Source organism: Schistocerca nitens, chromosome 1 (genome assembly GCF_023898315.1).
Source record: "Schistocerca nitens isolate TAMUIC-IGC-003100 chromosome 1, iqSchNite1.1, whole genome shotgun sequence".
NCBI classification, from domain to species: domain Eukaryota; kingdom Metazoa; phylum Arthropoda; class Insecta; order Orthoptera; family Acrididae; genus Schistocerca; species Schistocerca nitens.
Genome location: NC_064614.1, coordinates 594518632 through 594535677, shown reverse-complemented (window position 1 = coordinate 594535677; position 17046 = coordinate 594518632). Strand labels below are relative to the sequence as shown.

Sequence of the window (17046 nt, the reverse complement as noted above, 5' to 3'; positions counted from 1 at the left end):
CAGAGATACTTATCGTTGGGGGAGTAACTGGAAAAAAAAGACGGCTGACAATCGTAAACATCCCGCAGATCCACTTTGAAAATGCGTCAGTTTCTTCCTGTCGAATGAACCGAGCATCTGTTACAAATACCTGCTTCCGACGAAAATAGGAATTGTCAAGAAGATTCTTAACAAAAAAAAGAGGAAAGGCAGAAGTTCAACATTCCGTCAGCCAATATGTCTTTAGAGATGGAACACAAGGTCGGGATGGAGAAGGCCGCTCGTGTACTTTTAGAAGGAAGCACTCGGGATGGTTAAAGGAAGATTAGAATTTAACGTCCCGTCGATATCGAGATCATTAGAGACGGAGCAAAATGAGGAAGAAAGTCGGTTGTGCTCTTTGAAAGAAACCCTTCCGGCGCTTGCCTATGGCGGTTAACGGAAATCGCGGAAAATCTGTTCCTGAATGGTCGGAAGCAGATATGATCTGTCGTTCTCCCGAACGCGAGTCCAGTGTGTAACTATTCCGGCAATTGCCTAAAACGCTTTAGGAAACCACATGGAGATCTGAAACGCCCTCCCCAAAATGAAAGTCCAGTGTCTTACTGTTGCGTCACTCAGTGGAAATCTTAACAATGGAAATGTTTTATTTTAATGTAAGTCTGTATGTAGAGTACAGGTGAAACTTTTAGTACAGCCATCAAGAAAGAGTACAGCCTAATGTTATGTTTTGATTTAATAACGTGAATAACTAATTTTCTCCAATTGTCTGTTTCGATACACACTGATTTTGAGCTCTTCGGGGTCTTATAACAAATGTTACTGTGGATGATAGAACATACATTTCTCTGTTAGGTTTAAACATAAAAAATAACGCTAAAATGTGAAAAGAAGAATTCTTGATGTTGGTGAAGGTAATCTTTACCTCGAGTGCTACTACCTTTACATCTTAAAGACAAACCTTTGGCAGAACCCACTGCAGCGAAACTGAGATCAAATACTGTATCCAAACGTACAAGTAGATAAAAATGTATCGGATTGCATAATATCCTTTCCATAGACTGCAACGTCAAGAACACTTACTACTCTATCATAATATTTTGTATGTATGCTAGAAGCACAACGATTTCGAGGTCGAGAAAAAGTTGGCTATAGTAAAATCATCAAAGATATTATACGAATTGTGCCACTGATTTTGTTAATGATCGTTTTCTTCGTAACACATACGTTTCTTTAAACGCAGTCTGTGGAAACTAACAGGAGATCTTCTCCATAGTACACCAGACAAAGCGTGCATATTTCTGCAAGATATTCCATCATCTTATCGGGATATGGCTGATGAATGAAAATTCCAAATACTAGTATCTCTTCATCTACATCTATAATTATACTGTCTGAACCACTCATAAGTGCATGGGAGAGGGTATGTCCACGGTACCAGTTATTAGGGCTTTTTACCGTTCCATTTACTTATCGAGCGCGGGAAGAATAGTTGTTTAAATGCTTCTGTGCGCGCCGTAATTAATATAATCTTGTCCTCACGATCCCTATGGCAGCGATATGTCTTGATGAAGTGCAGAGCCTTATGATTAGCAAAGGAATAGTTCAAACTTAAGTTAACTGATGACTTTTAGTGCCAGTTAAAGGAATTATGTGAGGAAGTAGCTGCGTAGGTAAGTGGCAGAATGCAGATTCAAAGGTCCAAGGATCGATTTGCAATCGGGTCTGCGGTTTGTTTCGGACAATCGCCGTTTTTTTTCACTGCTGATAATGGTCTGAACATATGAAATAATCAAGGCGTATCATTATTAGGGTTTCATGTTAAACAACGCGTCCCTTGACAACTGGCTAGCCCGGAAGAAGACGAGGACGTAATGCTGCATCTTCGGTACGATTATGCACAGTAAAGTAGTGTGGAGTTAAAAACAATCTCGAGGTTGACAACTGTTTGAACTGTCCGTCAGTACCCCTAAAGCCTCACGGGAAGTCCATTGGTTGTGGTTTACAAAGTCTTCACCCGAAATTTCTCTTAATGTGCGCGTATGATGTGTAGCGCAGCAAACAATAGGCTATCACTGATATCACTTGCAAAAAATCTATCACCGATCCCATTTTAAACTTTTGAGTGTCATGAATAGTAAAAATAAAAAATTAAAAACTAAGGCGTGGGGCGACGTTGTAAGCGTTGCGCAGGCAGCGGGGCGCAGACGCGGGTTACCTGTGGCGGTGAAGTGGAGCGTGCGAGTCTGCTGGGCGCTGCTGGACTGGCGGCGACTGAGGCGGCGGAGCGCTGCCTCCTGGCCCCGGCTCACCCCCACCCCCGACGCAAATACACGGCGCCGCGGCCGTGCGACCCGCGGCACGCCAAACGCGCCCAGCCACACTTGGCCCTAACGCCGCTTGGCACCTTTGTGCTTCGTCATACCTTTCTGGAAGGCGGTCTATCTAAGCTCTCGAGAACTCACCACGCCGGTGTTCTCGAGTGCTTTAACTCACCCAAAAGAAAGGACGAGTGCCCGTGTCCGAAAAGCTATCATAATACTCGTACTGATATGACTCATCGTAGGCTTTTCAGTTTCCCGTAGTGGTTCAGAGCAGTAGTACCCAACCTAGCTATAGCCACAACTGGCCCTTAGGAGGTAAAATGAAATTTTCCGACACCTAAAAACAAAAGATTCTTTTAACATTAATTCGCGGAATTAAATTACACAGCCTGACGACAAAAGTGAATCATCCAGGAGGAGACTAGCATACGAAGTTGAGAGGGGTGTGATGTTATTTAGGTGATTTCCATATCGAGTCAAATTCACAAAGAACTTGGTAGTATGAGCTCACTTATCCCGACACGATGACAACCATTCTGGTCTGGGTACACGCACTTATCTGGTTGGGAACTGTGTTATAAAATCGCTGTATCCTCTCACAATTGTTGCGACTGATTCTTTATATTCTAGATACAAGCTTTGGAGCGGAGATGCCTTCCGACCTGGTCTGCCGGCCGAAGTGGCCGTGCGGTTAAAGGCGCTGCAGTCTGGAGCCGCAAGACCGCTACGGTCGCAGGTTCGAATCCTGCCTCGGGCATGGCTGTTTGTGATGTCCTTAGGTTAGTTAGGTTTACCTAGTTCTAAGTTCTAGGGGACTAATAACCTCAGCAGTTGAGTCCCATAGTGCTCAGAGCCATTTGAACCAGCCGACCTGGTCCCACGCATTTTCTATCGTGGGCAGATCTCTGGATATTGCTGGCCCCGGGAGCATCTCAACATCACTCAGACAGTTCATGAATACATCTACATCTACATCTACGCGATTACTCTGCTATTCACAATTAAGTGCCTGGCAGAGGGTTCAATGAACCACCTTCAAGCTGTCTCTATACGGTTCCATTCTCGAACGGTGCGCGGGAAAAACGAGCACTTAAATTTTTCTGTACGAGCCCTGATTTCTCTTATTTTATCGTGTTGACCATTTCTCCCTATGTAGGTGGGTGCCAACAGAATGTTTCCGCAGTCGGAGGAGAAAACTCGTGATTGAAATTTCATGAGAAGACCCCGTCGCAACGAAAAACGCCTTTATTTTAATGACTACCACTCCAATTCACGTATCACGTCTGTGGCGCTATCTCCCCTATTTCGCGATAATACAAAACAAGCCACCCTTCTTTGAACTTTTTCAATATCATCCGTCAGTACCACCTGATACGGATCCCACACTTCACAGCAATACTCCAGAATAGGGCGGACAAGTATAGTGTAAGTAGTCTCCTTAGTAGATCTGTTGCACCTTCTAAGTGTTCTGCCATTGAATCTCTGTCTTTGGCTGGCTCTACCCACAACATTATCTATGTGATCGTTCCAATTTAGGTTATTTGTAATTGTAATCCCTAAGTATTTAGTTGAATTTACAGCCTTCAGATTTGTGTGACTGATCACGTAATCCAAATTTAGCGGATTTCTTTTAGTACTCATGTGAATAACGTCACACTTTTCTTTATTCAGGGTCAATTTGCCACTTTTCGCACCTCACGGATATCTTATCTAAATCATTTTGCAATTCGTTTTAGTCATCTGATGACTTTCCAAGACGGTAAATGACAGCATCATCTGCAAAAACAATCCAACACGGCTACTCAGATTGTCTCCTATGTCGTTAATATAGATCAGGAACAAGAGAGGGCCTATAACACTTCCTTGGGGAACGCCGGATATTACTTCTGTACCATGTGTGGTGGAGCATTGTCTTGTTGAAAAATGGCACCCGATACTGTCACATGAGAGGTAACACAGGAAGACACAGAATGTCCGTGACATTCATTGTGCTGTCAGAGTCCCTCAATATATACCAGTCGTGACCGGAGTTCAGAACTAAGTACTCCCTAGATCATGCTGCCAGGAGTAACGGCGCTGTGACACAGTGTCATGGAGTCCATTACTTGTTCTCTGATGGCATGCACAGATGTGTGGGGGTTACGATGTGTTTGATACACAATATGGCGATCCTCCCTTCTGGTGGTCAGATGTAGTCTATCAGGACCTTGACGACAAGTATACCTGCCCTCCAGTTCCCATGCATTCCAACTTCGGGAATACCTGAAATCCCTAGAAATGTAGATGTTGCACGATTCCACCAACTGGCCAAATGGAGACCCGCAATGAGGCCCTTTTCAAACTCTATGGTGCTGATTACGCTGTTTCATAAGAGTACGTGGCATCTCCATGTCTTCCTCAGTGATTACTCAACTTCTGGCGCTGTTCACGCCCCTTATATACTGTACCAGTCCTGATGCCAGTACTAAACACGAACAACGCGAATGCCCCCTGATAGGCGTTTTAAATGTAAGAGAGAGCTCAATCCCAATATTCACATAACGGCCGATTGTGTATAAGTGTACCAAGTTACATTGACATCCGACCAAGTTTTCTGGGTGATGCAGTTTTTTTTCTCAGCAGTTTTTTTTAAGTCATCTTATTTATCTATAATTCGTTTGACTGTTATGTTTAATACACTGATGGCCATTAAAACTAGAACACTAGGAAACATAGCACATAACGAAATTTTGCTTTTTGTGTGTATGCAGAACAGTAGGAAGAAAAGGAATATGTGCGTGGCATCATTGGCCGGGAGACCCCAGTGTTTACTGAAAAGTCGAAATAGGGCACGGCCACCGGTCTTGCCAGATCAGAAAGGTAACTGCTGTTGTCCAAATTACCGGTTATAGGAACGAAGGTTATTGTGTTATGTACCAAGTGGCACCCGATATCTTAAGCCATGGGCTAGGCCTGTATGAAGACTACGAATTCAATCTGAAAACATTCGTTTCCATCAAAGCGTACACAAGGATACGTCTATTATTATGTTGTACGCAGAACCGATCCTCGTCTAAAAGACGTGGTAGACACGTCAAAGGAAACAGCAACAATGGTCGTCTTGCAGATAGTCGACCTGGTGCACTGACCTGGTGCAAGCAACACCGTCTCCTAACTGAATGTACGTCACATGGATGTACGAACCTGCATGACCGACGAACAATCTGCCCTGTCGGACGCAGGTCTTAACGAGGACGCTGAAATCCGATATGTCGGTGAGTATGGCCCGCTTGAATCCTTCCATTCCATATCTGTATGAGAGTCGTGGGATTCCGACGAACACGGGCAGCAATACAGCGAAACGATGAACTGCAGTCGCAGAATAGATACTCTCTATTCTGTGCCGCAGTGTCAGTAGACCATTTCCAATTCTGATACAAGCTGGCACACGTTTCTCCTTCTTACACGAGGTATGACACGATATTCTCACAAACAACAAACATTCAAACGCGATTTGTGGATGAGTAAACCGGTGCGTTATTTTTCCTCGTGTACAGGATGTAGGTGGCATTATTACTTCCTACTTTGTGCAGTTGTGTTGAAATGTTAAACAGTTGCATATTTAAACACGTAGTGTCCATGCCAAATTAATATTTGCTGCAGTCAACCTACATGTTGCAGTTTTAATGACCAACAGTGTAACTAAGTAACCAATAATTATATAAAATTTTTAATGTCGAGCATTAGTGCGTGGCTTGAAATGTTGAATGTTGCATATTCTGAAACGATTTTATAGGGTGGTTATAATTAAACTTTCGCTACTTGAGCCTCTATAGATGAAAAGCTATTTACCGTATGGGTACGCAGCTTTCCAGGCATGATGTTCAGACAGTGCGCTGTGGGATTTGCGTTGTTAGTAGTGTTGGTGTCATGACTTGCCCTTAGGCACCGGTACTGGTACGGCTACGTAGGGTTGAAACGCAAAACTTCAGTGTAGCACAGTTGCAGACAGTCAACAGGGGTCCGTACAGGGTGAGCACATTTTACTAGTAAAACTGTCCTATCAAAACAACAGCAATAGTGCTGCTGCTCTTAGCGAACACCAACGCATTAGGGAGATACTGGGTCGAAGGACATGATTTGGAAGTCCGAATTAACTGGCGACGTGGAAATTGCTCTGGGAGAGGCCGATGACCAGCTGCGCCACAAACTGTTGGAGAGGTTACTGTTGTCATGGCTGAGAATCCTGGATACAATGTGCCATCTTCAAGCAGTGCCCACGCTGTGGTCACCAGGTGAACATTCCATGGTACACCGTTCAAAAAGTGCTGTGAGCAACTGAAAAATGTGTAGGCTGTTGGTCGTGCTGTTTTCAATACCCCTATGATGCTAAAATCCTCTCTTTGGTGATCTACCGAGAAGGTGAGCACGCGCTATGGCCATCAAAATTAATTGAAAAAATAATAATGTTACACAGTGGAAAAGTCATATTGAAGGATAATTGTAGGTGGTATCCCGAGCAAACATGACATAGCTAGCACACCACACACATAAACATATTAATGAGAGATGGGATCAGCTATTTATAGCAGAAATTATAACAATTAAATTTATTATCGCAAAGTGAAACACATAAGTTACGCCGGCCGAAGTGGCCGTGCGGTTAAAGGCGCTGCAGTCTGGAACCGCAAGACCGCTACGGTCGCAGGTTCGAATCCTGCCTCGGGCATGGATGTTTGTGATGTCCTTAGGTTAGTTAGGTTTAACTAGTTCTAAGTTCTAGGGGACTAATAACCTCAGCAGTTGAGTCCCATAGTGCTCAGAGCCATTTTTTGAACATAAGTTACCCACTGAGATAAACAACTGATCATTAAATATTTGGACAAGAGGTTGTAATGATTAATTGTAACCTTGGCACAGCTGGGTGGTACGACAAATGGAAAGTTATGCAGATAATACACGAATATGACCGGTAACTGCAAGCATGGTTAGTAAGTTACTGAAAGAAGACGGAAAAACAGGATCCAACACTAGTGAGATCGCAAGGCGATCTAGGTGCCTGAGAAGTATTACAATGGAGTAATTGGCTCCTGAAGGGAGTGAATTAATATCACGTCCCTATGGAATAGCGTAATGCAGATGGCAGTGGCTGGATACTTTGAGTTCAGCTCTCTTTCTGTGCTCAGAACTCGAATGGAAACATCCTTCTCTATGACCGCAAAGTTCACCTCAGCAGTCATCCTAATTCTACGGCTGTGTAGCCATCTGTACACTCCTCAACCTCCTAACGTGAAGTGTACTCTTCAGTCGTCTAACATCAAGTGTTCTCTTTCTGGACACTCTGTAACTTACTGCTCTTCACCAGAGAAGGTAGAATAGTGGTAAAAATTGTGAATTCCATCTAGTTCCAACCAATAGTCCTCTGAGGTGGGGAGGAAGGCACAAAATCTCTCGCACTACATGGCAAAATTTTGAAACAGACTTATGAGATGACTGACACATAGAAACAGCTGAGAAACTGTGTGCTGTGTGGACAATAACGATAAGAACCAAACAGGACGCTGGATTCTGAAAATTTAAACCGAATGGTATTTCTTGGCCTCACTCCGGAGCTAACGAAGATTCATAGGCAAACCTCTGAGCAGCGACACCTAGCAAGATATCTCTTATCTTACTAAAAGGCTTCTAAGAAAAATATTGGTTTTTGTTTTCATAGAAAGCAGCCGCCCCATGTACCGCCTGGGGAGTGCAGGTTGAGGGAACTGAACACTTGTCTGTCTACCTGAGGCTGAGACTTCTTGTTGGATTCTGAACATTTTTATGGTGGCCGACTCCTCTTCGATAGCTTCTTATCTTTTGTTAGCCAGCTTGTAGGTTCCCAACCATGCAGTCCCTCACCGCACTAAAAAGAGTGGTAAACAGTCAGCAATAAAAAGAAACAGACACAGGAGGCATTGAATCTCGATTGTAATTATGCACCGTCAGAGAGCGACTATTTTATGAAGAGAAATGAACGTAAAAATATTGTTAAATACGTTGGGTGACAGTCTTAGAGATAACTGGTCACCTAACAAGTGATATCCGTATAAACTTGCAAGCTGTCGCGGATGCAGATGGTCGTTACAGTGAGTCACATTTGTAACCTGAAACGTAAGCACGGTACACAATTAACAAATGTTACCCTATCATGTGGAAATTAAAATGTGTTTCTTTCAATGGTTTGTTCATTATTTCTCTTCCATGTGTCCTTCAAAATGTTTCCACGAACTGTAATTGTCCTACGCTCACTCATTTTTCGTGGCAACCCTCTCACGTAGCGCAAGTTTAATTACAACCACACTGTACAATGATTATAACTCCGCGTCGCTCAGCAGCTGAAAGCTGGACGTCCCTTCGAGACTTGACTGTCCCTAACCTACCCCACTAAGCCTACCCGTGAAAAGGGACCTACAGTTTAAGTATGATCTAAACGATGTTGTATCTGACAAACCTTCGCATCGTTAATAGGTGTAGGGTATTTTTAACGCAGACTGAAATATTTCGTGGCTGGCCTGGGGCTCAATCCCACGACCTTTACGTTTCCAGGCACACGCTTTACCACTAGACCATAAGGCAAGACGACGAATGTATATGTATGAACAATGTTATATGAGATTCGCCTTCTTACACCAAAGAGCTACAAGCTGGGCGCGACCTCTCCTATGGTTCGAGCAACTGGTTCCTGGAGATAGAGCTATCGATTCGCTCATCGTCCATTTTACCTTGATTTGGAGTAAGTGGTGGTATGACGCGAAGAATCCTCTTCTGGTTTTTATGTTGAGGACTTGTTTGGTTGGTCAGTCTAGAATTCTCAGATTGTTTTGTTATACTTAATTTCTGTGTGAGATTCTGGAGTTGTGTTGACACAATTTTGGAGTTACGTTTTGACAGCAGCTTATGAGATGTCCGCCATTTTTACTGGGCGTGTTGTGAGCGGTATATGGTCCTGTGATTCTCCTGCGTTTCTTTATTTTCTTAACTGAACATTAAAATAAGTTAGTAGAATATTGATGTATTGCATGGGAATTTTGTTTGTGATTTCTTCCAGCAGTTCCCAGAAGTCTTCTATCACCTGTGGATCCTTTTTGTTGCAGTCATTTGTTGGGCCCTGCACTTTAATCGGTGGGTACGTCCCATTTCCTGATTTTATTGTCTGTGTTGAGAGTTTTTCTGAAAGTGAGGTAAAGTCACTTACTGAATCTTTGACGGTCTACTGAAACCTGTGCCAAATTGATTTGATGCTGCGTTGATCTCGACTAAAGGCTTTTCTTTATAGAACTTGTAATTCTCACAGTCCAAGTGATTTTCATCTGTAAATCGGGTTTCCTACAACGCCAGAGTTTTGATGCTGAATCTGTCAAGTGTATTCGTTTGGTGTTTCAGTTTTCCTGATTTCAGCAAAATATTTACGTAAAGTGTACCTATGAAACCTCTCTACATGGCATGTCTCGTCCCCCAGAATTCCATTACCAGAACGGGAATCCAATCTATTAATTAGGGGCCTAAGGAAGAGGAATTTTAACTTATTGTTCTACTGTGTTTGTTTCTAGTTGAGTATCGTTTTTTGCTGTTCTCGGATGGATCTCACGACATTTTAAGACTTGATTGTTGAGATCAAACCGTATGCCTAACAGCCACACCAGTTAGGTGAACAATCATCGACCAACAGCCGCTGAATGCCAAATCAGTTGCTGATGGGTTTTATGATAGTATCTCGTCCGCCCTTAGTATTTCATTTCCCCAATACTAAAGATATGTGGGAGGCTTCTCCCTATTCGCCACCTGGAGAGGTGCAACAACCCCACTCGGGCATATGAGAGAGAGAGAGAGAGAGAGAGAGAGAGAGAGAGAGGAGAGAGAGAGAGAGAATTATTCTGTTATGAATTATTACTCAGTTTTGTAGTTCAGTTACTGTGGAGATGCATAAACCAGTTATTATTGTGATTTATAACCCAAAATGGCTATTTCCCTCAAAATAGTCTGTGTCAGACAAGTCCAATTGACCTATCAACACATATGTGTCTTTTGTCGGCAAGGAAGCCTTGGATCCAAATGCACCAAAAATGTCATAATACATGATTATAAAACATGTTCCATAATTATTCAATAGTTCGACGTCAGCAATATCAGCCTATAATTATGTGCATCCTTCCTACGACCCTTCTTGAAACAGGGAATGACCTAGGCTTTTTTCCAGTCGCTAGGTGCCCTTCGTTGCTCCAGCGACCTACCATGAGCTACTGCTGGTGGAGAGGAAGTTCTTTTGCATAATCTCTGTTGAATCCTACAGATATCTCATCTGCTCCAGATGCTTTTCCACTGTTAAGCGATTGTAGTTGCTCCTCTATTCCGCAATCATTTATCTCAATATCCTTTTTACTATTAAGCGACTGCAGTTGCTTTTCTGTTCCGCAATCATTATCTCAATATCGTATACACTATTAATCGAGTGTGGTTTCTTTCCTATTCCGCAATCACTTACCTTTCGGCGTTCATGCCATGACTGAAGGGAGGAATTTGGCACATAATGACTTGCAGAAAGTCTTGGTTACAAATTAATTTATTGACGAATGTCAATACGTCATCAGGGATAGCTATGGTAAGAACAAAGAGACACAAATGTAAAATGTAAAAGATGCCTCAGAAAAAAATATGTGAAACAGGGAAGACCAGTTTTCACTAATACTTACAAGGAAGTACAAAAACAAACCACACCAAAGTGGGGTACTGCAAATATAGCCCTATCTGTGGTACCAGGTGCCAGACTGAGAGTACATCGAAAGACGTAGTGGTAAGGAAAACAATTGCCATCAACAGATGGCGTTAGTAACCATACAGACAATAATTGGCTGTCAAATAACTTAACCAATGTGAAGCATCCAACGAATATATGGATTATGTAGTATATGAGACGGAAAGCCATGCAGGTGTATTTAAAAAAAACGCGATTTATGTAATGTATAGATTGAAAATAAATATAACAAAAAATGTACAATGTTAGCTCTTAATACAATGAAAGATAGAGAAATTATTAAAAGAAACATAAATCAGAAGAAATTGCTATAGAAAAGTATAGTAACATTATGACATAGTTATAAACAATTACAAAAGAGACATAGATATGACATTGTTGCATAAACATTTACAATATAAGCTTTGGTAACAAAAAGTGCTTGTATTTATTTCTTTCCCAAGGATATACAACAGGAAAGAGGAAATCAAATATGTGTACATCATAAAAGCACGTAGCGTGTCGTACGTTAAAGCATACAAAGGCAGACAATAAACTGATAGCATAGCTTATTAAGTGCTAAAAATGTTGCTACTGCATTGAAAAACGGTAGTTTCAGTTGTCGCTAACCATTGTGTTATTTTCTCAGTACAGAGAGTTGTACATTACGGAAATAAGTAATTTTTCCTTATAGTTTGACCTGCACCCTCTTATAATCCTCTGCCTATTGACATTAGCCCTTTAATTTATACTGCAGCGTAAATGTATATTCATGGACACAGAGTTCCTAAGATACTTTGGTTTTTACTTTTGCGATACTCACATAACTTTACTTCCTGTTTTGATACTGTCTCATGATTACCTAACATTAATAATGTGTTAAGTTCGTTTTATGTTTTCCGTGAATTTATGGTTGACATGATATGCATGTAATTTTATGGCAGGATGAATTTGACGGACTATACTTGGCTGTGATACACAATGCTTCCTTACATTGGGTGTGTAGGTGCGTGATGAAAGATCCCCAGGATATCGTACAGTTAATACTTGTTAAAAAACAAAAATGAAACACGACCAGAAGGGTTGGCAAAGACGTTAATTATGAATGCGCGGTAAGGCGCAGACAAACGAAAAAACATTCATTCAAATCATTTGTACAGTTTTTTAGTTTTTTACACACTCTCTCACGTATGTAGGACGATGAAGATGTGCGATTTTAAATATGAAGTATTACGAGTTCTGTGTATCGTGTGTGCACGAATAATAGTATTTTTTATTTACTGAAGTGAAATGAAAACCATATAAGGAGGATTTTCGTGATTATGACAAGCGCCGGTGTTCTCGGAGTCCACTGTCTGCAACTACAAGTGAAATGTAAACGAAGTCCGTTAGCCAAGAAAAAATTCAAATAAGCACAGAACATTTCTAATAATGCAATCGTATTATATCCTACAAAAATGTGTTTTCATATGTATATTCAACAATATTTAGTAATATTTTATTTATGTATTCCTTTTTTATTATTACAACACATGGGTTTAGTATTTTGTTCGTAAATTTTTAATAAGCTGTATTATCGGTTAATTGTTTCTGATTTTACGTTTTAACGAATGATATGCCACATGCTTCTATGATGTAGACATACTGGATTTTCATTTTACTGTTGTATATCCTTGGGTGAAAAAATAAAGAAAAACCCTTTTTGTGTTACCAATGGCTATACTGTAAATGTTTATGTAATTGTGTCGTATCCGTGTCTATGTTATAATTCCTTGGGACTAAGAGCATGTTATAATTTTTCTACATTTATTTACTGGAAGTTGATTTAATTTATGTTTCTTTGAATAATTCAACTACCTTTTACAAATTTAACAGCTAACATTCCTCATGTGGTCTGTGTATTTTGTTATATTTCTTTTCAATCTGCTTATTACATAATTTACTTTTTTTAAAAGTATGTACGCATGGTTTCTTCTATGTCTTTCAGACTCATACAGTATGTACTCGATATATTCATTGTATCTTCTCAATCGTTAAATTCTTTGACAGCCAACTATTGTCTGTATGAGTACTAACACCATTTATCGATGGAAATTGTTTTCCTTACTATTACATTTCTCGATTTATGCGCAGTTTGGCACCTGGCCCCACATATACGACAGCTATATTTTCAGTACTCTATGTGCCCACTTTGTTGTAGTTTCTTTTTATACTTCATTGCAAGTACTGATGGAAGCTGATGGAAGCTGTTGCACATTGTTTTTTATATTTTTTCTGAGGCATCTCTTATAATTATTTCTTTGTCCTTACCACAGTTATATCTAATGATGACGACGTGTCGAAACGCCATAATAAATTAATTTGCAACCAAGACCACCAACAATTCACTGTATGTCAAGCTTATGAATGTATGTAAGACCAAAACTTCTTTGGATTTTTGCCTTGTCTGTTGGCAAATTTCTACTTTCAGATACACTGAATGTTCCTGTCATTGCTCTCCTTTCTCTGATATCCACTTGCTTCAGCTTTTGTTTGTTACCTAGGCTTTCGATTCCTTTAAATCAGTGATGAAACTCTTTTTGGTTTCGTAGCAACTTTCTAACGTGTCTATTAAACCACAGTTGGTGTTCCCCATTCCTTAGGACCTTACTCAGTCTGCACTTGTCCAAGGCGTAGTGAACAGTGCTTTCGTATTTGAATCATTTGCGTTCCATATCTTCGACCTAAGCATAGAATACCTGATGTTCACTATTCATATGCTCTGCAGTTTGTATCCTTTCACTCTTGCGAAGCAAAACTATTTTCCCTCTTTTCTTAACATTCCTTGTAACAACCACAGTCGTTGATGCTGTCACAGGCTAACGATCTCAACATAGTTTGTGTTGTATCCACAGACCCAACCAACCAACCAACCAACTCGCGCACGCGCGCCCTGACCGTGACATCGCTGGCCACTGTTCCTGTCGCGGCCGTCGGCGTCTCAGGGCGTTACCGCCGATGGAAGAGGTCGCGCCATGGCTGAGCTCGGGTCCGCAGCGCCCTCTGGCTTATGCATATAAGGAGGAGCGCTGGCCCCGAGACGGACAGTCTATTGTCGATTGTCTGTTGCTAGCCTTTCGTGGAGTTTGTAGCGGAGCCATTGCAGTGTGATATTTGCTATTGTATTCGACTAGGCTCAGTACACGAATTACTCTTGGATAATACTTGGACTTGTTTTGTTGGTGCACGTTTCGTCAGAAATAAAGATAAGTTATCTCTTCATTCTAGCTGGCGCAATTCTTGTCATTAATTATTTTTCGGCCAACAGACATAGCTACATCCTGGTCTCCACCCACGCTTTATACAATTTGCGGTGGCTGCCCCAAAAGTACCTCCGAGGACCTTGGGTTAGGGAGCCGTCACGAAAGTTTGGATTGTTTAATGAGAAACAGAATCAACGAATGAAATATTTTTCAATTGGAGTTCAAAGTATCGCATTAGAAATTGATAATTTGGAGCATTTACTTTAATTCATCGTTGGATATAAATGGGTGAAGAGATGAGTACTGTGGCTGTGCGGTTCCTGGCTCTATGTTATGCAGTTAGCCTACCTCAGGGGCAACGACCTGGCCCATTCTGCATGGCTGCCATTTCTGCTTTCCTCCATCCCTCCCCTCTCTTCATCCTTCGACCCCTCCCCTTCTCTCTCTGAGCCAGCTGTGTGAGTCTCATCACTCGTGTTCTGTAAACGTTCTGAAAGGATCACAAACTGCCAAAGTTCTGCCAGAAAGAAAAAAATAAATTGTTGCGTTATCCTACTAGTTCTCACCCAATTATCTGAAATAATTTGTTTCCAAATTTATTACTCAATTACTGTGGAGATGCGTAGTCAGCCGGTGTAGCCGAGCGGTTCTAGACGCTTCAATCTGGAACCGCGCGACCGCTACGGTCGCAGGTTCGAATCCTGCCTCGAGCATGGATGTGTGTGATGTCCTTAGGTTAGTTAGGTTTAAGTAGTTCTATGTTCTAGGGAACTGATGACCTAAGATGTTAAGTCCCATAGTGCTCAGAGCCATTTGAACCATTTTTCTGGAAATGCGTAAGGAGATATTTATTATAATTTTTAACCTAAAATGGGTGTCCCCTTCCTAAATAGTCAGTACTAGATTAGTCCGATTGATCTACCAAGTCAGTTAGATTGTACCCAAGTTCAGAATTTATGATTTGCATACACAGTTGCACTAGTTCAAGCAAGAAAGCAGGCCCAGATTAACCTCAATAACCCATACACACGTGGCTTGTGACACTACATATCATATCAAGTACACTCTTTGCACTGAACAATCACATGATGTGTGTACAAGTACCGCGTTAAAAACACGCTACAGGTCGCACACATATCATTGCTAAGTAATTTATAACCCAAAAAATTGAAAAAGCGTGGAAATTAAAAAAATGAATGCTATTTTTATTGCTAAAACTACTACTGTTGGTTACTGTCATAGCGGACATAGAACTGGTGTAAAAACGGCTGATATTTCCATTATCGCGCAAAGCCTGTGTGACTTATACTAAGTACGCTACTGCCAGGGAACAGATATACCATAGGTCATACACAATACATCACTGATAGCCTCTAGCTCCGTGTTTAACAATTACTACTGATGGTTTTTATTATCCACTCATACACAAATACAACCAGCGATTGCAAATCTCCCTATTGTAGCCACCAGTGCTAGTCGTATTCTTGTCTGTGCAAGCCAGTGTGTGGCACAGTTTGGCAGTGCACCGCTGACAGCAAGCATCGCAGCATATCTAACCTGCAGCGGAAAGGAAATCCCGGTAACACCACAGAAGCACCCCCCCCCCCACTTCGTGTAATCTGTGATCCCTCCGTACCACTCTCAGAGATACTCAACTTCAGCTTACGTTTATTGCAGCAACATCTACTTCTTGTAGATATTTAGTTGAGATTTCAATAAAACCTGGCGAGAGCTTTATTCAAGCAGTAGGCATAGCTGGGTTAGGGTCATCAGTAGACTCGGTTTTCATTAATCGACAGAATAACTGTATTGTCACGATATGTGCTGATGAGCCAAAGAAACTGGTACACCTACCTAAAATCGCGTAGGATCCCCGCGGGCCCGCAAAAGTGCAACAGCATGACGTGACATGGACTCGACTAATGTCTGAAGTAGTGCTGGAGGGAATTGACACCATGAATCCTACAGGGCTGTCCATAAATCCATAAGACTACGAGAGGGTGGATTTCTCTTATGAACAGCCCGTTGCAAGGCATCCCAGATGTGCTCAATAAGGTTTATGTCTGGCGAGTTCGGTGGCCAGAGCAAGTGTTTAAACTCGGAAGAGTGTTCCTGGAGCCTCTCTGTTGCATCTCTGGACTTGTGGGGTGTCGCAGGGTCCTGCTGGAACTTCCAACTCCGTCGGAATACACAGTGGTCATGAATGGGCGCAGGTGATCAGACAGGATGATTGCGTACGTGTCACCTGTCAGAGTCGTATCTAGACGTGTCAGGGGTCCCATCTCACTCCAACAGCACACTCCCCACACCGTTACAGAGCCTCCACCAGCTTGAACAGTCCCCTGCTTACATGCAGGGTCCATGGATTCATGAGGTTGTCTCCATACCCGTACACGTCCATTCTCTCGATACAATTTGAAATGACACTCGCCCGACCAGACAACATGTTTCCAGTCATCAACAGTCCAGGCGAGACGTAAAGCTTCGTGTCGTGCAGTCATCAAGGGTACATGAGCCGGCCTTCTACTCCGTAAACCCATATCGATGCTGTTTCGTTGAATGGTTTGCACGTTGACACTTCTTGATGGCCCAACACTGAAATCTGCAGCAATTTGCCGAAGGGGCGCACTTCTGTCACGTTGAACGATTCTCTTTAGTCATCGTTGCTTCCATCCTTGCAGGATCTTTCTCCGGCCGCAGCGATGTCGGAGATTTGATGTTTTACCGGCTCCCTGATATTCACGGTACATTC

General features: G+C 42.0%; 1 protein-coding gene across 1 annotated transcript in view; it reads right to left on the bottom strand.

The window, feature by feature from the left end:
- LOC126256165 (flightin) overlaps positions 1 to 2366 on the bottom strand; it is a 66547-nt gene extending 64181 nt beyond the window's left edge. The window contains exon 1 of the mRNA XM_049955459.1: positions 2198 to 2366. The gene's annotated coding sequence lies outside the window, so the exon portion shown is untranslated. The remainder of the gene's footprint in view (positions 1 to 2197) is intronic.
- Positions 2367 to 17046: the final 14680 nt, after the last annotated feature.